Raw genomic sequence first — 25,133 nt, 5'->3', positions numbered from 1 at the left:
TAATTAAAAACATTAGTAAATCTAAAATACAATCATAAATAATCCAAAAGCAAGAAGAAAAAAGTTTTAAAGGTGAGAGTGACACACAGCAAACAGAATAAATAAAGAGGAACTCTGATGCTCTGCCTGGGGACCATGCATGAACCTCCCTGAATACCTGGAAAATGGCTGAATATTTTTATGGTTACTTGATATTTATTTCCAAGGAGTGGGCCCAAGACTATTTCCCTCTTTTGCAGATTACACTAAGTACTGTGATTTCTTTTAAATTGACCTATGCTGTGTTTGCTTTCTCTTAGTTGAACACACTATAAAGAATTACAGGTGTACTAGTGATTGTAATTTATAGTTGCAAAAAAAAAAGCTAAATAAAGAAAGAGTCAATGTTAAAAAAAAAAAACAAAAAACGAAACAGAAACAACAAACAACAGAATAAATAGAATGCAACTAGTAAGAATGTAGACTTTAGTTCAACTACATCATATTAACATTAAATGTAAATTCTCTAAACATGCCAATTAAAGACAGATAGACTGGATGAAAAGCAAGACTTGTGTATATGTCATTTATAAGAATCCTGTTTAAAATATAAAATGAAAAATACATTAAAATGATAAAAAAAAGATACAACATGAAAACAAGGAGAACCTGAATGATTATATTAACATAGACAAAATAAAGTTCAGGAAAAGAATAAATAACAAAGGACACTCTATAACAGTAAATGTTTCAATTCACCAAAAAGCCATAACAAACCTAAATGTATATGCATATAGCAGATGTGCAAAATACATGGAACAAAAACTGATGAACTAAGAAGAAAAACAGAAAAATGTACAATTAAAATTGAAGACTAACATTTCTTTCTCACTAAGCTATGAAACAAATGAAAAATCAATGAAGATACAGAAGACTATGTTAACATGATTAACTCACTTTCCTAATTGATGTTTATTGACACCTGTAGAAAGGTCCACATAACAATAATAGAATAGACATTTTTTTAAAGCGCACATGGAACATTCATTGAGATAGACCACAAAGTGGGCCATAAACCAACCACATAAAAATTTGAAATCATACAAAATATGTTCCTTGACCATAAAGGAATAAAATTAGAAATCACTCACCAAAAGACCCCTGGGAAATCCTCAAATATAAGAAATTAATCAACATATTTCTAAGTTGCTAATGAGCTAAAAAGGAAATCATAAGGGATTTTTTATTATATTTTGAATTGAATGAAAATGCAAAACACAGGACACCAATTTTGAGGATACAGCAAAAGCAGTGCTCAGAGGAAAATTTATGGAATCAAATACTTATATTTGAAAAAAAATAATTGTGAAATGAATACAGAAGAGCAAATTAAATTCACGGCAAACTGGAGGGAAGTAATATTAAATATCAAATACAAAAGAATGGAATTAAAAACATAATAGAGAAACTCAATAAAACCAAAAGAGAACATGAGTAAATTCCTTAATCTCTAGGCAAACTGACCAAGAAATATAAAGACAAAAGACATAAATTATCAGTATCAAAGGTAAAAGAAGGACATTAAGAAGCTAATCAGGCAATACTAAAAGTAATATTATGCCCCTGAGTTCAACAAGTTAGATAAAATAAACAAATCTCTTGAGAGACACAGACTACCAGAACTCACTCCAAAAACCAAATTATCTGAATATCCCCATATTTATTAAAGAATAATAGACAATGAAAACTGAGGTCACATATGCCTTCTTTGGTAAATTTTACCAAATATTTAAGGAGAAAATAAAATAAAATCTTTCAGAAAATAGAAGTGATGAGAGCACTACTCAACTCCTTTTATGAATCTGAGACTAGTCTGATACCAAAACTGGACAAAGTATTACAAGGAAAAAAAAAAAACACAACAGACTAATAGTCTTCATGAGCATAGATGAAGAAGTCCTCAACAAAATATTAGCAAATTAAATTCAGAAATATATCAATAGGATAATATATACAAGCAGGGTTAATCTGAGAATGCAAGGCTTCTTCATTTATTATTATTATTTATTTTTAATTCCAGTATACTTAGCAATGTCATACTAGTTTCAGGTGTACAATATAGTGATTCAACAATTCTATACATTACTTAGTGTTCATCAAGATACATGTCCTTTTAATCCTCTTCATCTATTTAGCTCCTCCTCCCACCCATCTGCTCTCAGGTAACCATCAGTTTATTCTCTACAGCTAAGCGTTTGGGATTTTTGGTTTATCTCTTTTTTTCTTCATTCATTTATTTTATTTCTTCAATTCCACACATAATTGAAATCATGTATCTTTCTTTCTTTGACTTATTTCACTTAACATTATATTCTCTAGATTCATACATATCGCTGCAAGGCAAGATTTCATTTTATAAGGCTACATAATTTTCATTGTGTGTGTGTATCTAACATCCTCTTTTTCCATTCATCTATTGATAAACATTTGAGTGGTTCCGTTGTTTGGCTATTGTAAATAATGCTACAGTTAATATGGGGGGAGGAGGGGTGTCATGCATCTCTCCAAACTAGTGCTTTCATACTCTCTGGGTAAATACCCTGTAATGGAATTACTGGATCATATGTTATTTCCATTTTTAATTTTTTGAGGAAACCACACTGTTTTCCATGATGGCTGCACCAGTTTGCACTCCCATTAACAGTGCACAAGAGTTCCTTTTCTCCACATCCTCTCAAACACTTATTATTTCTTGTGGGTTTTTTTTTTATTATTATTATTTAGCCACTCTCACAGATGTGAGGTGACTGATATCTGACTGTGGTTTTGATTTGCATTTCCTTGATAATCAGTGATGTTGAGCATCTTTTCATTTGACTGTTGGCCCTCTGTATGTCTTCTTTGGAGAAATGTCTGTTCATGTCTTCTGCCCACTTTTTAATTGGATTATTTATTTCTCTTGTATTGAGTTCTTTCTATATTTTGGACACTAACCCTTTATCAGAAATTCATTTGCCAATACCTCTTCCATTTGGTAGCTTGTCTTTTAATTTTGTTGACTTGTTGCCTTTGCTGTGCAGAAGATTTCTATTTTGATGTAGTCTCGGCAGTGTATTCTTTGGTTCATTTGTCTCAGGAGATATATCTAGAAAACAGTTACTATAACCAATGTCTGGGAAATTACTGCCTATGCTCTCCTCTAGGATTTTTGTGGTATCAAGTCTCCCATTTAGGTCATGAATCCATTTGAGTATGTTTTTGTGTATGGTGTAAGAAATTGGTCCAATTTTTTTGGTCCATTCTTTTGCATGTTGCTGTCCAGTTTTCCCAACACTCTTTGTTGAAGAAACTTTCTTTTTCCCATTGCATATTCTTGCCTTCTTTGTTGAAGATTAATGGATCACATAATCATGTGTTTATTTCTGAGCTCTCCATTCTGTTCTATTGATCTATGTTTCCATTTGTGTGCCAGTACCCCACTGCCTTGATTACTACAGCTTTGTAGTATAACATGAAGCCTGGAATTATGACACTTCCAGTTTTTTTTTTCTTTTTCAAGATTGTTTTGCTTATGCATAGTCTTTTGTGATTTCATAGAAATTTTAGACTTGTTTGTTCTAGTTCTATGAAATATACTCTTAGTATTTTGATAGGGATTGCATTAAATGTGTAGATTGCTTTGGGTAGCATTGACATTTTAGCAATATTTTTATTCTTCCAATCCATGAGTATGCACTTCCTTTCCATTTCTTTGTGTCATCTTCAATTTCTTTCTTCAGAGTTTTATAGTTTTCAGAGTACAGGACTTTCATCTCTCAAACTTACAGGATAAGCTTATTCCCAGGTATTTTATTGTTGTGGTGCAATTGTAAATGGGATTGATTCCTTAGTTTCTCTTTGTGATGCTTCATTACTGGTGTATAGAAATGCAATGGGTTTCTGTATATTTTGTATTCTGCGACTGAATTCATTTCTCAGTTGTAGTAGAATTTTGGTGGAGTCTTTTGGTTTTTCTCTATATAGTATCGTGTCATCTGCAAACAATGAAAGTTTTATTTCTTTATTGATTTGGAAGCCTTTTACTTGTTTTTCCTGTATGATTACTGTGGCTAGGACTGCCAGTACTATATTGAATAAAAGTGGTGAGAGTGGACATGCCTGTCTTGTTTCTGATGTTAGGGGGAAGGCTCTTAGTTTTTCCCCATTGAGGATAATGTTAGCTGTGGGTTTTAAATATATGTCTTTAAAAATAAATAAATAAATAAATAAATAAATAAATAAATAAATAAATAAATATATTCTTTATTATATTGAGGAATGTTCACTCTAAAACTACTTTATTGAGGGCTTTTATCATGAATGAATGTTGTACTTTGCCAAATGTTTTTTTCTGCATCTATTGAAATGATCATGTGGTTTTTATCTTTCTCTCATTGATGTGATGTATTGTGTTGATTGATTTGAAAATGCAAGGGTACTCTAACTTCCCAAAATAAGTCAGTATATTTTTTCATATGAACAGACTAAAGAAGAAAATTATATAATCATATAAATTGATAGAAGAAAAACTTTGACCAAATTCAACTTACAAACAGGATAATAATGTTCAGCAAATCATGATTAGAAAATAATTTCTTAAACTATTACTCACAAGATATCTACAAAAAGATCCTATGGTAACATTACACATAGTAAAAATCTGAAGGTTTCCTCCTTATATTCAGGAATAAATCTTGGAAGCTCACTCTCACTCCTGTTCAACAAAAACTGGAGTCCATCCAAGCCAGCACAAGACAATAAGACTTTTTAAAGATATACAGAATGAAAAGAAAATTGTCTTTTCACAATTTAATTATCTATATAGAAAAAAAATGTATAAGATGTAAGAAAGAATTGTGCGCAAAAATATATACATAAATATGGAAGTAAATCTAAAAATAATTGCTTATAAAATCAATAGAAATTAAATGAAATATTCCTGGTTATTTAGTCACATTACCTTCTGCACTCACATCACTCTTAATGAAGACCCATAGTGAGGATTTTGACACTCCTTTTAGCTACACATGAAACTTCTTAATGACATGGATATCATACATTTTAACTCATGGCCCTAATATGCCTGATAAAAGATTTAATAAATCCTTTAAATCCAAAAATGAAAAATTAATAGCAGAGACAATTAGTTAAACTCAAGTATTAAAAACAAGCCTAAAGTGTGAAGCTAAAATAAACAATAGAAATAAAGCACTACTCTTGTTGAACTTAAGAGGGTTTCTCAGAGTTTAAAATAGTACTAGGGCTTTTGCTCTATTTTGTGATGAAAAAAATACTAATTAACTTTAGACTTTGCAAAAAAAACTTTAGACTTTGAAATTATTTGTGGTAAAATATCAAGAGTAATGATAAAAAATTATAAGTACATAAATTCTAATCTAGTTGAAGGAAATATATCAGAATATTAAAAGATAACCTATCTTCAAAAGAGGGAAAAAGAGAGAAGAAAATAAATGAATGAGATATATATATAAAATATGAAATAATATGGTAAAAAAATGAATCTATGAGTATATGAAAGATAAATGGGCAAAATACATCAGGCAGACCAAAGATTTCCAAATATAATTTCCAGATAAAATATACACATGTCTACATATTTATATCTAGATGTGACTTTCAGGAGACAATTGAAACAAAAGAAGCTAGAAGCAAACCAAACAAAAAATTACCAAAAGATAACTGGACAGTATGTTAAAAATTAGTTTAATATCAGGCAACCAAACAAAAAGCATTATCAAAGCTATAGAGGGTTTTTAAGTAATGACCAAGATTCCTTTTACAATGTAATTTAAAATTTTCCAAACATATGTATCTAATAAGGTACTCTTAAAAAGCATAAACAAAGAAACAAAAGAAAATTTATAAATTCACCATCACTGGAAGACCTTGATGCAATTTGCTTAGAAAATGTTAGGACAAGCAGACAAAAAACAAAAGAAACAAACAAAATTACTATGGATGTAGAAAATTGGAACAACATAATTAACACCTTGATCTAATAAGCATATATTTGGTCATTGCACCTCACAAATAGATAATAGCCATACTTCTCAAGCACATACAGAATATTTTAAAAATTGAGTATTAGACAAAAAATGATATATTCATCCATAAAGCATATTTGAAATTTTTTTCAAAGAATCAGTAACATATTATCTGACTAAATTAACTAATGAATAAATTAGAAATTTAAAATTACACTTCTAAATAATTCAAAGGTCAAAGAAGAAATCTTAAAGAAACGTTAAGTTATTCTTACAGTAGAAAAGAAGAAAGTAAGATAATTAGGAGGCTGTTATCTAAATTTAGTTATAAAGAAAAGAGAACAAACCCAAAGAAAATAATTGGCAACAAATAAATAGCAGAATAAATGCAATAGAAAACCAGTATAATAGGTAAGATAAAAATAGCTAAAAATTCCTTAAAATAAATAGCAGGGGTGACTGGATGGTTCAGTCATTTAAGAGTCTGACTTCCACTCAGGCCACATCTCAGGGTCCTGGGATAGAGCCCCACATGCGCAGCAGGGAGTCTGCTTCTTCTTCTCCCCTGCCCCTCCCTCTTGTCATACTCCTTCCCTCTCTCTCTCTCTCATAAATAAATAAATAAATAAATAAATAAATAAATAAATAAATAGATAGATGATAGATAGATAGATAGATAGATACAATGAATAATAAATAAGAAAACATCTAATGACGTTAAGGGAAAGGATAAAAAGCACAAACAAATGGGAGCCAGTAACTGTGACTACAGCAAAGATTTAAAACTAGAATGTCTGTATAGTCCTTCTTGCACAATTGCCCGCAGTGTACCTGGGATATTACTACCTTCAAACGTTCTGGTAGCCTAGTGGGGCCTGAGCAACAGAAGCACAGCTCACAATTACAAGTAATTGAAGGTATAGTTAAAATCTCCTACCACCACACCAACCACCTAACAGTGGCTGTTTTATACTTTGAAAGAAAGATTATTTCTTCCCTATACAAACTCTTCTAGAAAATGAAAAACCAGAAAATATATTTCAACTCATTTATAAAATATGCTGGTACAACAATTATAAATAAACCAACAAACACAGTATATTAAAGAAAAATTAAAAGGCAATAACAGATGCAAATCCCTAAAGAGAAAAACAACAACAAAAACAAAACAAAAAAAAAAACCCTAAGGAAAGGAATGATAAACCATATCAATAAATTTTTAAAAATTATAAATATATAATATGTAACTTAATATATATAATTATATAAAATATAAAATTTATGAATATATAATACCTACCTTGTTTCTATGCAAGAATGCAATATTATTTTAATATTCTAAAAATCTATTAAAAGAAATTATAACCCTAAGGGAAGATGGCAGAGTAGGAGAACCCTAATCAGACCCATTTCATGTTTACAAATAAAGTGGAGAGGAAGCCAAAGATTGGCAGAGCAAATTCTACAATTAAATATAGAGAAGAAGCTGCATCTGTAAGTTTAGGAAGGTCACAAAGCCAGAGAAAGGCTGCCCACAGGAGGGAGGTGGCTGAGCATGGAGAGGGCTGAGGAATGGGTCCTCATACCAGGGAACTCACTCAGGAAAGACTAATCCCCATAAGGTCAGGCTTCAAAAACCAAAAGGACTGAATTCCATGTTTATTTGACCAGTGGGACTTGGAGCCTGGTGCTTTAAAAGTCAACTCATACTATATGTTGGCAAATTGAATTTAAATAAAATAATAATAATAATAGAAGCTAGAAAAAAAATATTTTATTTTATACCAAGAGGCAAAAGCTCTCATGGAGCCAACCACTAATGGCATAACATTAGTAAAGAAGCCAACACAATTCCTCCTGGACAGAACCTTCTAGATATGAGGACAAAACATGAAATATATCTTGGATTTTTGTTGTTGCAGCAAGAAAACATCATTTGTGAATTTCATCAACATTGACAATTTTTACAAATACTGAGTCTTGATATTTAATGATGAAATCTGTTTACTCATCAATATGAAAAGACTTGTTTTTCTATTTATTTGCTCTCAAATCTCTTCAGTTTCAGGTGATATGTCTTCACTCTTTCAACTTACTATACCAACAGAGAGTGGAGTCTTCAATTTATCTAACTGCTTCTTAACCTAGCATTTTATTGCTGTAATTTTATGTATTTCTATCATTATGTCTTTACTGACTATGTAACTTTTCCTTTTTGGGATAGTAATTTCCACCACTAAATAACTTATTTCTTGAAACTCTTCATTGAATATCACAAATATTTTTTTTAAAAAAACATTTGCTGAGTTGAAGTCTTCAAGATGCTTTCCTTGTCAAGTGACCGTGGTTTGTATTTGTGCCTCGCCCTGATATGGTTGGCCACCAATAGAATTAGATAACTGGGATTGGTAACTTGTGTAAAAATAATCGATACCTGTTTTCATGGTAAAAAATAGGATTTGTTGTTGTTATTATTGGTGATGTAGCTTTGTTTTTTCCTTTGTTTCTTTGGTTCAATTACTTTGAAATGACTTTGAAGATTGCAATTATTACCAAACTTATTGGAAGTAACCATAGACCCAAGCCTAGAATCATCTCCTTTCATATTACACCTCATGTTCAGAAAACACCAAATTTGATCCTCAAATATGTCTATAAACAGAAACATTAATAAAATAGTTTAAATATTTTTTCTAAAAAAAAAAAAAGTCAGCTGACTCAGCATAGGTCTAGCCAGGAGGGTGAGTGATAGCTGGGTTGCCAACCTTAATGAGACAGTAGCCTTCTTAAAGAGGCAACTTTAAGGCAAACATCAGTTTACTCAACAATGAAGGCAAATGGGAGAGAGATCTGTTCATATTGAATTACGGCATGTTGGGGACTTAACTGAAAATTAGGGACCTGTCAGATGCTATCTTAACCTCACCCCTCAGCAAAAACACAAGGCCATCTATGGGAGGCAGGGTTGCACAAACACTTGGCACCTAGCTGCAAGCAATGTGCCACACCCACCAATTCTCCTGAAGATTTATTCACTTCAAGCCTGGTAGCCTTGGCCCTGGGCTCAGGGCAAATTTTGTTAAAGTTGAGGGTGCTGCACCCAGGCACCAGGTGCACAGCTGCCAAAGTGCTGTGCCCAGCCACATGTCCCCAGCCACCTTTGGGTGCCAGGCCTAGCTGCAGGGGTGCTGAACCCAACCTTGTATCCTTGGCTGCTGCAGCACTATGAGGGATCCAGTATAGGACTAGTGCCCCAGTACAAATTTTGTTAACACCACTGCTCCACTCCCAAGTTCCCTGGCAGGCATGAACCCCCTAAACTGGCCTGCCTATGTCCCACTAACATCACAGAGAATAACCACAGCCCACAATAAGCACAAGTCAGTGCAAAAGACAGCACTGAAAGGAAAAGTAACTCAGACACAACAGCCGGGCATAAGGAACACAGCTAGGATATTCTCCTAAAGTGCCAGAATTTGGTGAACAGGCACACTGCACTCCAGGGCACTCCAGGACCTCTTCTTCATAACGTCAATATTTTGAAGAGCAGAATACATAGCTGGCTTCCTTAACACAGAGAAAGAGAGAGAGAGAGGCAGACAAAATGTGGAAGTAGAAATTTATCCTAAATACCAGAACAGGACAAGGCCATGGGCAGAGATCTAAGCAAAACTTATAAATAAAATGTCTGATAGAGAATGTAAATCAATAATCAAAAGGATATGGCAGCCTGGGTGGCTCAGCAGTTTAGTGCTGCCTTCAGCCCAGGGTGTGATCCTGGGGACCTGGGATCAAGTCCCACGTCGGGCTCCCTGCATGGAGCCTGCTTCTCCCTCTGCCTGTGTCTCTGCCTCTGTGTGTGTGTGTGTGTGTGTGTGTGTGTGTGTGTGTTTCTCGTGAATAAATAAATAAAATCTTTAAAAAAATAATCAAAAGGATACTCATTGGACTTGAGAAAGAGTAGAAGACATGATCCTTAACACAGAGATAATGAATAATATAGCAGAGATAAAAGGTTCAATAAATGGAATTAGAAACATGCTTAATAAAATGAATAGCAGGATAGAAGAAGCAGAGGAACAAATTAGGAACCAAGAAGACAAAATAATGAAAAATAATCAAGCTGAACAAAAGAGAAAAAAAAAGAATTATGCAAAACAAGAATGAAATTAGGGAACTCAGTGACTACATCAAATGAAAGAACATTCATATTATAGGAGTCCCAGAAGAAGAGAGAGGAAAGGAGGCAGAAAATTTATCTGAAATGATAGCTAAAAACTTCCATAATCTGGGGGAAAAAAGATATTTAGATCCATGAGGCACAGGTAATTCCCATAAAAATCAACAAAAGCAGATCCATGCCAAGACATATTGTAATTAAACTGCCAAATATAGTGATAAAGAAAAAATTGGAGGAGCCACTTGGGTGGCTCAATTGGCTAAGGTCTGCCTTTGGCTCAGGTCAGATCCTAGGGTCCTGGGATTGAGCCCTGCATCAGGCCCCCTGCTCAGTGGGGAGCCTGCTTCTCCCTCTGCTTCTGCCACTCCCTCTGTGCTCTCTCTTGCTCTTTCGCTCTCTTGCTCTCAAATAAATAAATATTTTTAAAAAGAAAAAAAGTTAAAGTACCAAGACAAAAGAAGACAGTAGCTTATTGGGTAAAACCCATGAGGCTAGCAGGAAATTTTTCAACAGAAACTTTGCAAGCCAGGAGTGGCATGATATATTCAAAGTGCTGGGAAGAATCTGCAGCCAAGAATACTCTACCCAGCAAGACTGTCATTCAGAATAGAAGGAAAGATAAAGAGTTTCCCAAACAAACAAAAACTAAAGGAGTTTATGACCACTAAACCAGCCCTGCAAGAAGTATTAAAGGGGACTGAATGGAAAGGAGAGACCAAAAGTGACAGTATTAAGGTAGAAAACAGAAAAGCATTAAAAATGAATCTTTTTGTTAAAAAAAACTTGTCAAGGAACTTACGAAATAAAAGTATGTAAAATATAATAATGTATATCTAAAACATGAGGGAGAGAGGAGTAAAGAATGGGTTCAAACCTAAAAGACCATCAACTTAAATAGACTGCTATATGCAAAAGATGTTATATACAAACCTACTGTAACAATATATCAAAAACCACTAACTAATAAATATGCAAAGAAAAAAGAGAAAAAAATCCCAACACTAAAGAAAACCACAAACTATGAAAGAGAGAAATACAAGATAGAATCAGAGAAAATCTTCAGAAACAACAACAAAACAAATAATAAAATGGCAATAAATACATATCTATCAATAATTACTTGGAATGTATATGAACTAAACACTCTAATCAAAAGATGGAGGGCAAGAAGATTGATTAAAAAACCAAAACCTATCTATATGCTACCTTCAAGAAACTCATTTTAGACCTGAAGACACCTAAAGATAAAAAAGTGAGAAGATGGAAAAACATCTATAATGCAAATGGATGTCAAAATAAAGCTGAAGTAGGAAAACTTATATTAGACAAATAGACTTTAAAACAATGAGTGTAACAAGAGACGGGGCACCTGGTGGCTTAGTTGGTTAAGCATCGGTTTTTGGCTCAGGTCATGATCTCAGAATCCTGGAATTGAGCCCTATGTCAGGGTCCCTTCTCAGCAAGGAGTTTGCTTCTCCCTCTCCCTCTGGCCCTCCCCCCATTCATGATCTCTCTCTCTCTCTCTCACTCTCTCTCCCAAATAAACAAAATGAAGATTGTAACAAGAGCCAAAAAAGAGCACTGTATACAATAATAAAAGGGATCATCCAATAAGATAATATAATAAATGTAAATATTTATGTACCCAATATAAGAGCACCCAAATACATAAAACAGTTAATAACAAACATAAAGGAGCTAATCGATAATAATACAATAATAATAGGTGACTTTAATACCCCATTTACATCAATAGATATATCACCTAAACAGAAAATCAATAAGGAAATGATGGCTTTGAATGACACACTGAAACTGATGGATTTAATAGATACATTCAAAACATTCCATCCTAAAACAGCAGAATACACATTTGTTTCAAGTGCATATGGAACACTCTCCAGAAAAGAACACATATTAGCCCACAAAATAAGCCTCAACAAATTCAGGAAGATCAAAGTCATATCATACACCTTTTTTGAACAAGACAGGGATGTTCACTCTCTACCACCGTTATTTAACATAGTACAGGAAGTCCCGGCCTCAGCAATCAGACAACAAAACAAAGTCAAAGACATCCAAATTGGCAAGGAAGAAGTAGAATTTTCACTATTTGTAGATTACATGATACTAAATAGAGAAAAATCAAAAGACTCCACCAAAAAGCTGCTAGAATTGATAAATGAATTCAATAAAGTAGCAGGATACAAAATCATTATACAGAAACCTGTTGCATTTCTATACAACAGTAATGAAGAAGTAGAAACGGAAATTAAGAAATAGTCCAATTTGAATTGTACAAAAAGTAATAAGAAACCTAGGAATGGGGACGCCTGGGTGGCTCATCAGTTGAGCATCTGCCTTTGGCTGGCATGATCCCTGGATTCCAGGATCAAGTCCCACATCGGGCTTCCTGCATGGAGCCTGCTTATCCCTCTGCCTATGTCTCTGCCTCTCTCTCTGTGTCTCTCATGAATAAATAAATAAAATCTTAAAAAAAAAAAAAAAGAAAGAAACCTAGGAATAAACTTATCAAAGAGGTGAAAAACTTATACTCTGAAAACTATAAAACACTGACGAAAGAAACTGAAGATAACACAAAGAAATGGAAAGATAGTCCATGCTCATGGATTGGAAGAATATATATTGCTAAAATATCTATACTATCCAAAGCAATCTACACATTTAATGTAATTCCTATCGAAATACCAACAGTGTATTTCACAGAACTAGAACAAACAATTCTAAAATTTGTATGAAACCACAAGACACCATGCATAGTCAAAGCAATTTTGGAAAAGAAAGACAAAGATGGAGGCATCATGATTCTAGACTTCAAGTTATATTACAAAGAATAGAATTGAGAGCTCAGAAATAAACGCATGATTATGTGGTCTGTTAATTTTCAACAAAGGAGGCAAAAATATGCAATGAGAGAAGGACAGTCTCTTCAACAAATGGTGCTGGGAAAACTGGACAGCAGCATGAAAAAGAAAGAAATCGAATCACTCCCTTATACTATACAGAAAAATAAATTAAAAAATAAATAAATAAATAAATAAAAAGAAAAAAAAGAAAAATAAATTCAAAATATATAATAGGTCTTATAAAATTGAACACCAAAAACCAAATAATCCAATTGAAAATATGCAGAAGACATGAACACATTTTCCAAAAACTTATAGATGGCCAATAGATACATTAAAGAGATGCTCGTCACCACTCATCATTGGGGAAATGCAAATTAACATTACAATGAGATATCACCTCATGTCTTTCGGAATAGCTAAAATCAATAACACACAAAACAAAAGGTGTTGAGAAGGATATGGAGAGAAAGGAACATTCCTGCACTGCTGGTGGGAATGCAAACTGGTACAGCCACTGTTGACAACAGTATAGAGGTTCCTCAAAAAGTTAAAAATAGAAGTACTTTACTCTCCAGTAACCACACTACTGGTTATTTACCCAAAGAATACAAAAGCACTAATTCAAATGGATACAGGAACCCCAATGTTTATAGCAGCATTATCTACAATAGCCTACATAGGGAAGTAGCCCAAGTGTCCACTGCTTGATGAATGGATAAAGAAGATGTGATATATATATATATTATGAAATATATATTAAATATATATAATATAAATATATATATAAATATAAAATATATAATGAAATATCATTCAGCTGTAAAAAAGAATGAAATCTTGCCATTTGCCATAATGTGGATAGATCTAGAGAGTATAATGCTAAGTGAAATAAATCAGTCAGAAAAAGACAAATACCATATAACTTCACTTATGTGGAATTGAAGAAACAAAACAAATGAACAAAGGAGAAAGAAGAAAATGAAATCAAGAAGCAGACTCTTAAATATAGATAACAAATTGGTGGTTACCAAGGGGCAAGGTGGTAGGAGGAGATGGGTAAAATAAGTGATGGGGATTAAAGAGCACACTTGCGATGAGCACTGCATGATGGAATTGTCGAATCGCTATGTTGGACACCTGAAACTAATATAACACGGTATGTTAACTAACTGGAATTAAAATGAAACCTTTTTAACAAAGAAAAAGAGAAAAAAAAAAGACATCCACCCCATTTCCAGGCTAAAGCAGAAAAATCATACTTTGATCTCACTAAAAGGAGGCAATATGTTTAAATAAAAACTCAATACATGTTGGATATAAAACCAAACATTTAGAAAACTAAGAGCAGGAGAAAAGATATCTAGTGAAAATCTTAATAAAACTAAGTAATCATCATCATACTTAATAATTAAATATTAAAAGCCCTTTTAACATCAAAAAAAGAGATAATACCCATCACAACAGAATCTATACCATAATGTTCTGAAGGTATTAGCCAGTTACAGTAAAAAAAAAAAAAAAAAAAGAGAGAGATAGAGAAATAAAATGTACACTGAATGAAAAGGTGCAAATATGATTTTCACTATGTGGGGGAAGATAAAATTGTCTATATATAAAATCTAAAAGTAACTACAGATAAATTATTAGAAATAGTAAAGAACTGGGGAACTTGCGTGGCTCAGTCAGTTAATCCTCTACCTTTGGCTCAGGTCATGATACTGGGATCCTAGGATCCAGTCCCAGTCAGAGCCAGGTTCCTTGTTCAGTGAGGAGCTTGCTTCTCTCTCTCCCCCTGCCACTCCCCCCAGCTTGTACTCTCTCACTTGAGCTCTCTCAAATAAATAAACTTTTTTTTTTTAAGTAAAGAATTTAGCTAGATTTCCAAATGACATCCCTTTAGTTATTTTCTTTATCCTAAAATATGCATGTAATATTTTCAAATTTAGAATGAAGAGTTTTAAAATATTAATCTCAAATTTAATTTTTGCAATGTTAACTCCATGATTAGCATTAAGCTAAGTAGTTTCCCTATCATCAAAAACTAAGATTTTGCACTGTGTTTTAAAGTTAATGGTTTGGTTACTTTATTTGGCTTTTAAGTCATTTTATTTGTCAATTTAAAAGAAGAAAATGTGTCTTTAATAATGTTCCTACCTTTAAGAAAAATCTACTTAGTCTTTTTATACGTGTTGGATTACTTAGAACTGTTAGCAATATATAAGTAATTATTAGCAGATTAATAATCAAATTCAATCTCTAACTGTAACTGTAGTTCAGAAGTTTGAGAGAACACAGTTAACAAATATTTTAACAAAGATGGTTATTTAGCGCAAACCCTGAAAACTGAAGCCAAAAAAGGCATTTGATTTCAAATTTGCGTAACAATCTTTCTTGAGACCATTATATGAAATGTTCAATTAAAGAGGAAAATTCGTTGTCCTTTTTAGCATACATTTTTGGACAGACTCAACTTTATGCTAAGTAGAATAAAGATTTAACTTACATTTTGTAACCACAAATAGGTAAAAATATTTATCTACCTAACAAGATGGAATTGTCCCCAAGGTTTGGCTTCTGAAAACACCTGTGTCAACAGAGTCCTCTTCTAGGAAGATTCTTCTTTAATTGTGACCGAGGCCTGTTTCTGTTTCTGCTACATTTTCTGTCTAAGGCTGAAATGAAACATTTGGTGTTTTGCCCCCCACATCGATAGCTTTGCCAAGTAAACTATTTTCAAAGTGAATCTTTGCATAATGAAGGCAAATTAAAATACTTCATGGAAGTAAGAGATATTCTATAATCAAACTCCGTGGGGTAGTTACCCTTAAATAATTATTTAAGTTTTTTATGGGTGATATATAATTTTTGAGAACACCTAAGGCAGAATAATAAATTCTTCACTGAAGTGATTCCTGGTTCACAATTTTAAAATTCTGCTTTCTAGATCATGGCCCATGTATGCAGATTATGCCATTGAGCCAAAATGACTTCAAAATAAAAGGCAAAGGAGTCGGGGGGGGGGGGGTCAAAAATGAGCTGTTTTACACTCTTTGAAATGATCTGCTTTGTCGTGGGAACATCCTACCCTATACCCTCATTGTTGTGGAACTTTAAGACACATTTCTACATAGCCATTGGTCACTGAGGACCTAGGCCACGGTGCTGAAATGTAGAGTGTGTGCGGAAGTGAAATAGAATAAAAATGGAAAAAGAATTTTTCTCCTGTGAGAGACTTTAGCCATTGACAGCTGAGGTCAAAAACAGGTCAAAGGAAGATAAAGGAGTTAGAACCAAGGTGAGAGACACTGCAAAACTGAACAGAAGAAATGGAAAAAATACTGAGGTGCGTGGGCGTGTGTGTTACACCAAAAAGTGAAAGCTTAATTGCTTCACCTGTAGAAATCACACAACTATCCACTCTAGTCTATTACTCTTAGACCATATCTGCATATTATGCAGTTTTTCTCCTCCTTGCATATCAGGTACAGTGTAAATAGCAGGTATTGATTTCCTCTATCATTCATTAAACTTTCTTCACTGTTACGTTTAACACTGCCCCGTCTATGTGTTTCTCAATGTCACATTGGTATCTTGGAATTTTATTCGAGTATCCAAATAATGGTCTTGTGTTTTATTATCGTTCCTTTAAAAAGCTGTCTTAACGAAGCATTCTGTATTTTTATAATTATTAGAAAATAATTCATATTTATATTATTGAAAACAATTTTCTTTTTAAAATTAATTATTTTTGTACTTTTTTTTTAAGATTTTATTTATTTATTCATGAGAGAGAGACAGAGAGGCAGAGACACGGGCAGACGGAGAAGCAGGCTCCATGCAGAGTCCCATGTGGGACTTGATCCTGGGTCTCCAGGATCAGGCCCTGGGCTGAAGGCGGCGCTAAACCGCTGAGCCACCCGGGCTGCCCCATATTTTTGTACATTTTTTATTGGAGTTCGATTTGCCAACATATAGTATAACACCCAGTGTTCATCCCGGCAAGTGCCCCCCTCAGTACCCGTGACCCAGTCATCCCATCCCCCTGCCCACCTCCCCTTCCATTACCCCTGTTCGTTTTCCAGGTTAGGAGTCTCTCATGTTCTGTCTCCCTCTCTGATATTTCCCACTCATTTTCCCTCCTTTCCCTTACAATCCCTTTCACGATTTTTTATATTCCCTGAATGAATGAGACCATATAATGTTTGTCCTTCTCTGATTGACTTACTTCACTCAGCATAATACCCTCTAGTTCTATTCACATTGAAGCAAATGGTGGGTATTTGTCATTTCTAATGGCTGAGGAATATTCCATTATATATATAGACCATATCTTCTTTATCCATTCCTCTTTCAATGGACACCGAGGCTCCTTCCACAGTTTGGCTATTGTGGAGATTGCTGCTAGAAACATCGGGGTGCAGTGTCCTGGCATTTCACCGCATCTGTATCTTTGGGTTAAATCCCCAGCAACGCAATTGCTGGGTCATAGGGTAGCTCTATTTTTAACTCTTTGAGGAACCTCCACACAGTTTTCCAGAGTGGCTGCACCAGTTCACATTCCCACCAACAGTGCAAGAGGGTTCCCCTTTCTCCACATTCTCTCCAACATTTGTTGTTTGCTGTCTTGTTAATTTTCCCCATTCTCACTGGTGTGAGGTGGTATCTCATTGTGGTTTTGATTTGTATTACCTGGTGGCAAGTGATGCAGAGCATTTTCTTATGTGCTTGTTGGCCATGTGTATGTTTTCCTCTGTGAAATTTCTGTTCATGTCTTTTGCATATTTCATGATTGGATTGTTTGTTTCTTTGCTGTTGAGTTTAATAAGTTCTTTATAGATCATGGATACTAGCCCTTTATCTGATAGGTCATTTGCAAATATCTTCTCCCATTCTGTAAGTTTGTCTTTTAGTTTTGTTGACTGCTTCTTTTGCTGTGCAGAAGCTTCTTATCTTGATTAAGTCCCAATAGTTCATTTTTGCTTTTGTTTCCCTTGCCTTCATAGATGTGTCTTGCAAGAAGTTGTTGTGGCCAAGTTCAAAAAGGGTGTTGCCTGTGTTCTCCTCTTGATTTTGATGGATTCTTGTCTCAGGTTTAGATCTCTCATCAATTTTGAAATTTTCTTTGTGTATGGTGAAAGAGAGTGGTCTAGTTTCATTCTTTTGCATGTGGCTGTCGAATTTTCCCAGCACCATTTATTGAAGAGACTGTCCTTTTTCCAGTGGATATTCTTTCCTGTTATGTTGCATATTAGTTGACCATAGAGTTGAGGACCCATTTCTGGGTTCTCTATTCTGTTCCATTGATCTATGTGTCTGTTTTTGTGACAGTGCCACACTGCTTGATGATCACAGCTGTAATACAGCTTGAAATCCGGCATTGTGATGCCCCTAGATCTGTTTTTCTTTTTCAGTATTCCCCTGGCTATTCAGGGTCTTTTCTGATACCACACAGATCTTAAGATTATTTGTTCCAACTCTCTGAAGAAAGTCCATGGTATTTGGATAGGGATTGCATTGAACATGTAAATTTCCCTGGGTAGCATTGACATTTTCACAATATTAATTCTTCCAATCCATGAACATGGAATATTTTTCCATCTCTTTGTGTCTTCCTCAATTTCTTTCAGATGTGTTCTGTAGTTTTTAGGGTATAGATCCTTTACCTCTTTGGTTAGGTTTATTCCTAGGTATCTTATGCTTTTGGGTGCAATTGTAAATGGGATTGACTCCTTAATTTCTTTCTTCAGTCTCATTGTTAGTGTATAGAAATGTCACTGATTTCTGGGCACTAATTTTGTATCCTGCCACATCGCTGAATTTCTATATGAGTTCTAGCAAGCTTGGGGTGGAGTCTTTTGGGTTTTCTATGTGCAGTATCATGTCATCTGCAAAGAGGGAGAGTTTGACTTCTTCTTTGCTAATTTGAATGCGTTTTATTTCTCTTTGTTGTCTGTTTGCTGAGGCTAGGATTTCTCATACTATGTTGAGTAGCAGTGGTAAAAGTGGACATCCCTGTCATGTTTCCTGATCTTAGGGGAAAGCTCTAACACATAGAGGTTAAAGAGCATCCTACTAAAAGATAATGGGTCAACCAGGAAATTAGAGAAGAATTAAAAAGATTCATGGAAACTAATGAAAATGAAGATACAACCATTCAAAATCTTTGGGACATAGCAAAAGCAGTCCTAAGAGGGAAATACATTGTGATACAAGCATCCCTCAAAAAATTGGAAAAAAAAAACTCAAATACACAAGCTAATCTTGCACCTAAAGGAACTGGAGAAAGAACAGCAAATAAACCTACACCAAGCAGAAGAAGAGAGATAATAAAGATTCGAGCAAAACTCAATGAAATGGAGACTAGAACTGTAAAACAGATCAACAAAACCAGGAGTTGGTTCTTTGAAAGAATTAATAAGATGGATAAACCATTAGCCACCCTTATTAAAAAGAAAAAAGACAAATTAATAAAATTTTAAATGAAAAAGGAGCGATCACAACCAATACCAAGAAAATACAAATGATTTTTAATACACTAATGTATTTTATACACTATTTTTTTTATTTTAATACACTATTTTTAATTTTAATACACTAATAACTTAGGCAATCTAGAAGAAATGGATGCATTTCTGGAAAACCGCAAATTACCAAAACTAAAACATAAAGAAATGGAAAACCTGAACAGGCTAGTAACCAAAGAGGAAACTGAAGCAGTCATCAAAAACCTCCCAAGACACAGAAGTCCAGGGCCAGATGGCTTCCCAGGGGAATTCTATCAAACATTTAAAGAATAATACCTATTCTACCAAAGCTGTTCCAAAGGATAGAAAGGTACAGAATACTGCCAACCTTGTTTTAGGAGACCAGCATCACCTTAATTCCAAAACCAGACAAAGACTCCACCAAAAAGGAGAATTGTAGACCAATATCTCTGATGAACACAGATGCAAAAATTCTCAACAAGATACTAGCCAATAGGATCCAATGGTACATTAAGAAGATTATTAACCATGACCAAGTGGGATTTATTCCTGGGATGCAAGGTTGGTTCAACACTCGTAAAACAATCAATGTGATAGATCACATCAATAAGAGAAAAAACAGGAACTACATGATCCTCTCAATAGATGCAGAGAAAGCATTTGACAAAATACAGCATCCATTCCTGATCAAAACTCTGAGTGCAGCGATAGAGGGAACATTCCTCAGCATCTTAAAAGCCATCTATGAAAAACCCACAGCAAATATCATCCTTAAATTTTTTTTAAAGATTTTATTTATTTATTCATGAGAGACTCAGGGAGAGAGGCAGAGACATAGGCAGAGGGAGAAACAGGCTCCCTGTGGGAAGCCCAATGCAGAACTCAATCTCAGGATCCAGGGATAATGCCCTGAATCAAAGGCAGATACTTAACTACCAAGCCACCCAGGCATCCCTGAAAACAAATTTCTAAAAGAAATCCTCATGAGATTATTTATCCTTCTAGAAAAAGAACTGAATAAAAAATGATGTAGGGCTAAAATCTAGAAAACTATTTAGAAATATATTTTCCTCTGTAATTAAAAAGCAAAATCTGTCCAATGTATTTCACCCAATTAGTATTTAAAAAGTAATTACCTTTTTCATATATGTGTAAATGGATATATTTAGTTCTAAATATCCTAATTATTGTATGCTTTGTGAATGGTAAAACACATTATGTTTCCAAATACAATATGGTATTAAAGAGGATTTATTTATTTAAGAAAAATGATCCATCTATTATTGGTTCTAAATTTTATTCTATTAAATAATCTTTGGAGGATGCTAAGATTTTCATTAATTCCTAGTTTCAGTCAATATCTTAATAGTAAATACTAAATGCAGGCTTTTTGTTAACTACATAAAAATAAGTAAATAAACAAAGATTCAAAGCAACTTCTCAGCAAATTCTCCACATTAGCTGACTTAAACTGAAGCTTACAAAAATTGGAATTGGAGATCATATTTTTTTTTTCCTTCACTGCTCTTCCTACCACTGAGAGTGCTGTGCTATTGGGTGAAACAGAATCCCAATTAAACTCTTCTTTATCTCTGTCTGTGATCCAATCCGTAAAACAGAGTCTAAGGCACACCAGTTCATACAATTTTGGAGATTTTAATTGTTTCTTTTATTTTTTATTTATTTTTTAACATATTTTTTTAAATTTTTATTTATTTATGATAGTCACAGAGAGAGAGAGAGAGGCAGAGACACAGGCAGAGGGAGAAGCAGGCTCCATGCACCGGGAGCCCGACGTGGGATTCGATCCCGGGTCTCCAGGATCACGCCCTGGACCAAAGGCAGGCGCCAAACCGCTGCACCACCCAGGGATCCCCTAATTGTTTCTTTTAAATGTTTAGTTGAGCTCCAGTGAATTTCAGTGTTTTAAAAAAACAAAACAAAACCACCAGTCCTCATCTAAGCACCAGGTCATAAAATACGAAATAGAAGAATGTATTACATGAAATGCACCACTTGTATTCAAGGTGAAGAAGAGCAGGGCAGAGAAAAGATTTTAGAAATGATAAACAGGGTCAATAGGTTTTCATTAACATGTGTATATAAAGCAAAGTTATTCTCTTTGGAGCAGGTTGGGTGAAGAGGACATTTTTAGAACAGGTAAGTAATCAACGGTTTTAAAATCAAAATGTCTTAGTCCAAAAGATAAACTCCATTCTGCAGTCTTACAGGGTGTATCAGGCAAAAATCAAAGAGGTTTCTTCTGCAGCGGCTTACACCCTTTCTCTGGGCAAGGAAAGCATGATGCACTCTAGGTAGATCCAGATTTTTCTCATATGTGTTTCCCAAGAAAATACCTAAGCCACCACATGCATTCATTTTTCATTTAAGTAATAAAGTAATAATAATAACTAACATTTATGCATCTGTTACTCTTTCAGGCATTCACATGTATTATTTAATGCCCGCTGCAGTAACTTCATCAGGTAGGTACTATTTTCATCCCTATTATACAGTTGAGGAAACACAGAAAGGTCATAGAAATTGGCCAAGTTTAAAATATTAGCAATTAGAGGAGCCAAGCTTTGACCCACAGATGCAAAATTTTTTAAAAAGAGAAATCAGAAATGGATTTTGGTAATTTACTGAAGTTAATAGAAAAGAAAACATTAAAGATTTAGGCCATTCTCAGGCCTGTCCTTTAAAAAGATAAACGAAGCTATTTTCTACATGAATTCATGAAATCACCCAAACTCCCCATACTCTTAATTATTATAATCCCTTTATGAAGCAGTATTTTAACAACAAAGTCTTTCTACAAGACTTGATTGCACTTTATGGTATCTGATAAGCTTATATTTAAAAGTCAAAGACTAGTTATATTTGAAAATATGCACATTGAATTTTAATTTATACTAAATTCTTTTGGGGTAGTTCCCTATGAAAATGATCACTTTTATAATAATTAATCGATAGCTTATCATATGCATATCCACCCTATAGTATGTAAATAGAGTTAGCATTTAATTCATCAAATACAGAGTAACACATACACACACAGAAACACATATAAATCCTATTTTTTTTTCATTTACATTACCAATGAATCCTAAACTATTAGTAGTTAATATAATGCATGTTTTATTTAGCCTACCATAGCAATCAGTCAAGTGCAAATGTGAAAAATATTTAATTCCTTTTTTCTCTCAAATCTTTAACCCCCTTGATTTGAGCGACAGCTTCTCTTTGGCTCCAAAACTCTAGGAAGCCGATTTAAGTGGGGTTTAGAGGGAAAAAAAATCCACAAAATCACTTCAAAGCTACCAACAGACTTCAGAGAGCAAAGTAACTTTTCTTTTCATACAATTCAAAGTATATTTCTACCCAGAAGTCACTGAATTTTAGAGAGTTTGTGAAGACTTTTTATCACTCAAAGTTTAATCGTGATATCTTGTGCTTTCCTAAAGAAAATGTTGCTAGCATTCTTTAGTGATACATATGAGCACCATGAAGATATTCCAGAAAAAGGAAATATTTGGAGACTTTCTTCCATTCTTCCCTCTAAACTGCAGCATATGCCATTATCAAAAGAGCCTCTCTAAATTAATGTCAGGGTTTCCTCAATATAACAATCAGAACAAATTTGCAGGCATCCTGTTGGGATTAAGTCTGAAAGTTATGGCCCTACCCCAAATGAACAAAGCCAAATGAGCTATCTCAAATTACTATTTCTTACCAACTTCTTGGTATACACATCTAAAATGACTTTTAGTAGGATATTTTGTTATTTTGCTATTTTTTTTTATTTTGTTAAGTTTTACCCCTAGTTCCAATGTATGTGCTCTTTTATTCCTTGCTACTATATTCTTTTAGGTCTCGCTCCTAATTTCTTTGTTCTATACGTCTTAGTTTTTTGTTTGTTCTGTACTCTTTCTTTCTCATTTCTAATATTATCTTCTTGCAAGATAATATTTTAGAAACTAGAAGGAAAATGAATGAATGAACAAGCAAAAAAATCATCAACTGGTATAACCAATCACGAAACAAAGTGGAGAAGCTCCATGTCTTTCTGATTCATTGAACATTTATTGAGCACCTGGAGGTCTGAATCTGCAATACTTTCATATGTGTTGGTGTACTTCAATCTTTGGCTTCGAAATCAGTGATTAAAAAGACAGTTCTCAGGGGATCCCTGGGTGGCGCAGTGGTTTGGCGCCTGCCTTTGGCCCAGGGCGCGATCCTGGAGACCCAGGATCGAATCCCACGTCGGGCTACTGGTGCATGGAGCCTGCTTCTCTCTCTGCCTGTGTCCCTGCCTCTCTCTCTCTCTCTGTGACTATCATAAATAAATTAAAATTTAAAAAAATATATCCATATTAAAAAAAAAGACCTTTCTCAGAACATCTCAGAAAATGACTAGCAGTATATGTTTTAACTTGTTTTGTAATAATCACAGGAACTATTCTTGCAGGGGAAGGCAATTCTTTGATCCAGGAACTGGAAAATAATTCAGGAGTGTTTAAACATGTTCTTAATTAAATCTAAAAGATTAATATATTTAATATGGAATCATTAAGGAAAGTTTTAGGAGGGGGGACCTGGGTAGCTCAGTTGGTTAAGCCTCTGACTCTTGATTTTAGCTCAGGTCATGATCTCAGGGTTGTGACATCAAGCCCTGTATTGGGATTGTGCTCACCACAGAGTCTGCTTGAGATTCTCTCTCTCCCTCTCCTCTGTCCCCCTGCACTTCTCATGCTCTTGTGCTCTCTCTCAAAATAAATAAGTAAATAAAATCTTAAAAAAAAAAAAAAAGAAGAAAAAGTTTTAGGGGAACTATTTTTAATCCTCCTTTTCCCAGAAGTCCTGCCAATGCAAAGTTCAAATACGCACATTGGTGAAATCCAACCCAAAAAAGCTGGCAATGGGTATTTTTTCCTAGAAAATATAAAATCCAAACTAAGCTTTAAATATGCCATGATTTTTGATAATTTAAACCCAAAGCTGACAAAATATAACCATATCCATCTTTGAGGGTGTGTGCTTAATTTCCAGAGGAGGAAAAATAATTTTGTTTATTTCTTCTAAGTTAAAATGACTGAAGGAGAATGAGAAAGAAAAACTCCAACATTTGAGTTTGTTCAAGGACAAGACAAAGAGTGGTGACAGTTGGTTTTACCACACACAGTAATGACTCTCTGGATATAAAGTAGGGTCCCAGAGAAAAGTTAGGGGTAAGAAAAACTAAATTGAAAGGGTAAAACCTTGTTTTCAACAAACTTGCAGAAGATAAACACCAGAAGCCAGGAAAAACAAACAAACAAACAAACAAACAATGAAAGGGGTTTCATTGGGGAAGGCAGCACAGGAAAGAGGTGCTTCACCATAGTTTAACAGTAAATCACAGCCAGTGAAAAATTTCAAGTAGCAAAGTGACTAAAGGATTTTTTTTAGGTTAAGACAATTTGCAGAGATGAAACACAGAGTTCCTTCCATTGCCCTAAAATCTCAGTAGACTCTGTTGTACCTATAAATGATTTGTCTGGGTAGTTCATGGAAAATTAAGGAAGAGAGATTA

At 34.1% G+C, this 25,133-nt stretch overlaps 1 long non-coding RNA gene across 5 annotated transcripts in view; it reads left to right on the top strand.

Annotated features, from left to right (window-relative positions):
• The window catches only part of LOC140604128 (uncharacterized), a 51,791-nt gene that overhangs the window by 9,264 nt on the left and 17,394 nt on the right, over positions 1-25,133 (top strand). For all 5 annotated transcript variants that reach the window (XR_012007148.1, XR_012007146.1, XR_012007149.1 and 2 more), the window contains exon 2: positions 22,000-22,044. This is a non-coding gene — a long non-coding RNA (uncharacterized lncRNA). The remainder of the gene's footprint in view (positions 1-21,999; positions 22,045-25,133) is intronic.

The sequence above is a fragment of the Canis lupus genome, chromosome 14, assembly GCF_048164855.1.
Source record: "Canis lupus baileyi chromosome 14, mCanLup2.hap1, whole genome shotgun sequence".
Taxonomy (NCBI): Eukaryota; Metazoa; Chordata; class Mammalia; order Carnivora; family Canidae; genus Canis; species Canis lupus.
This window is presented reverse-complemented; position numbering and strand designations above follow the sequence as displayed.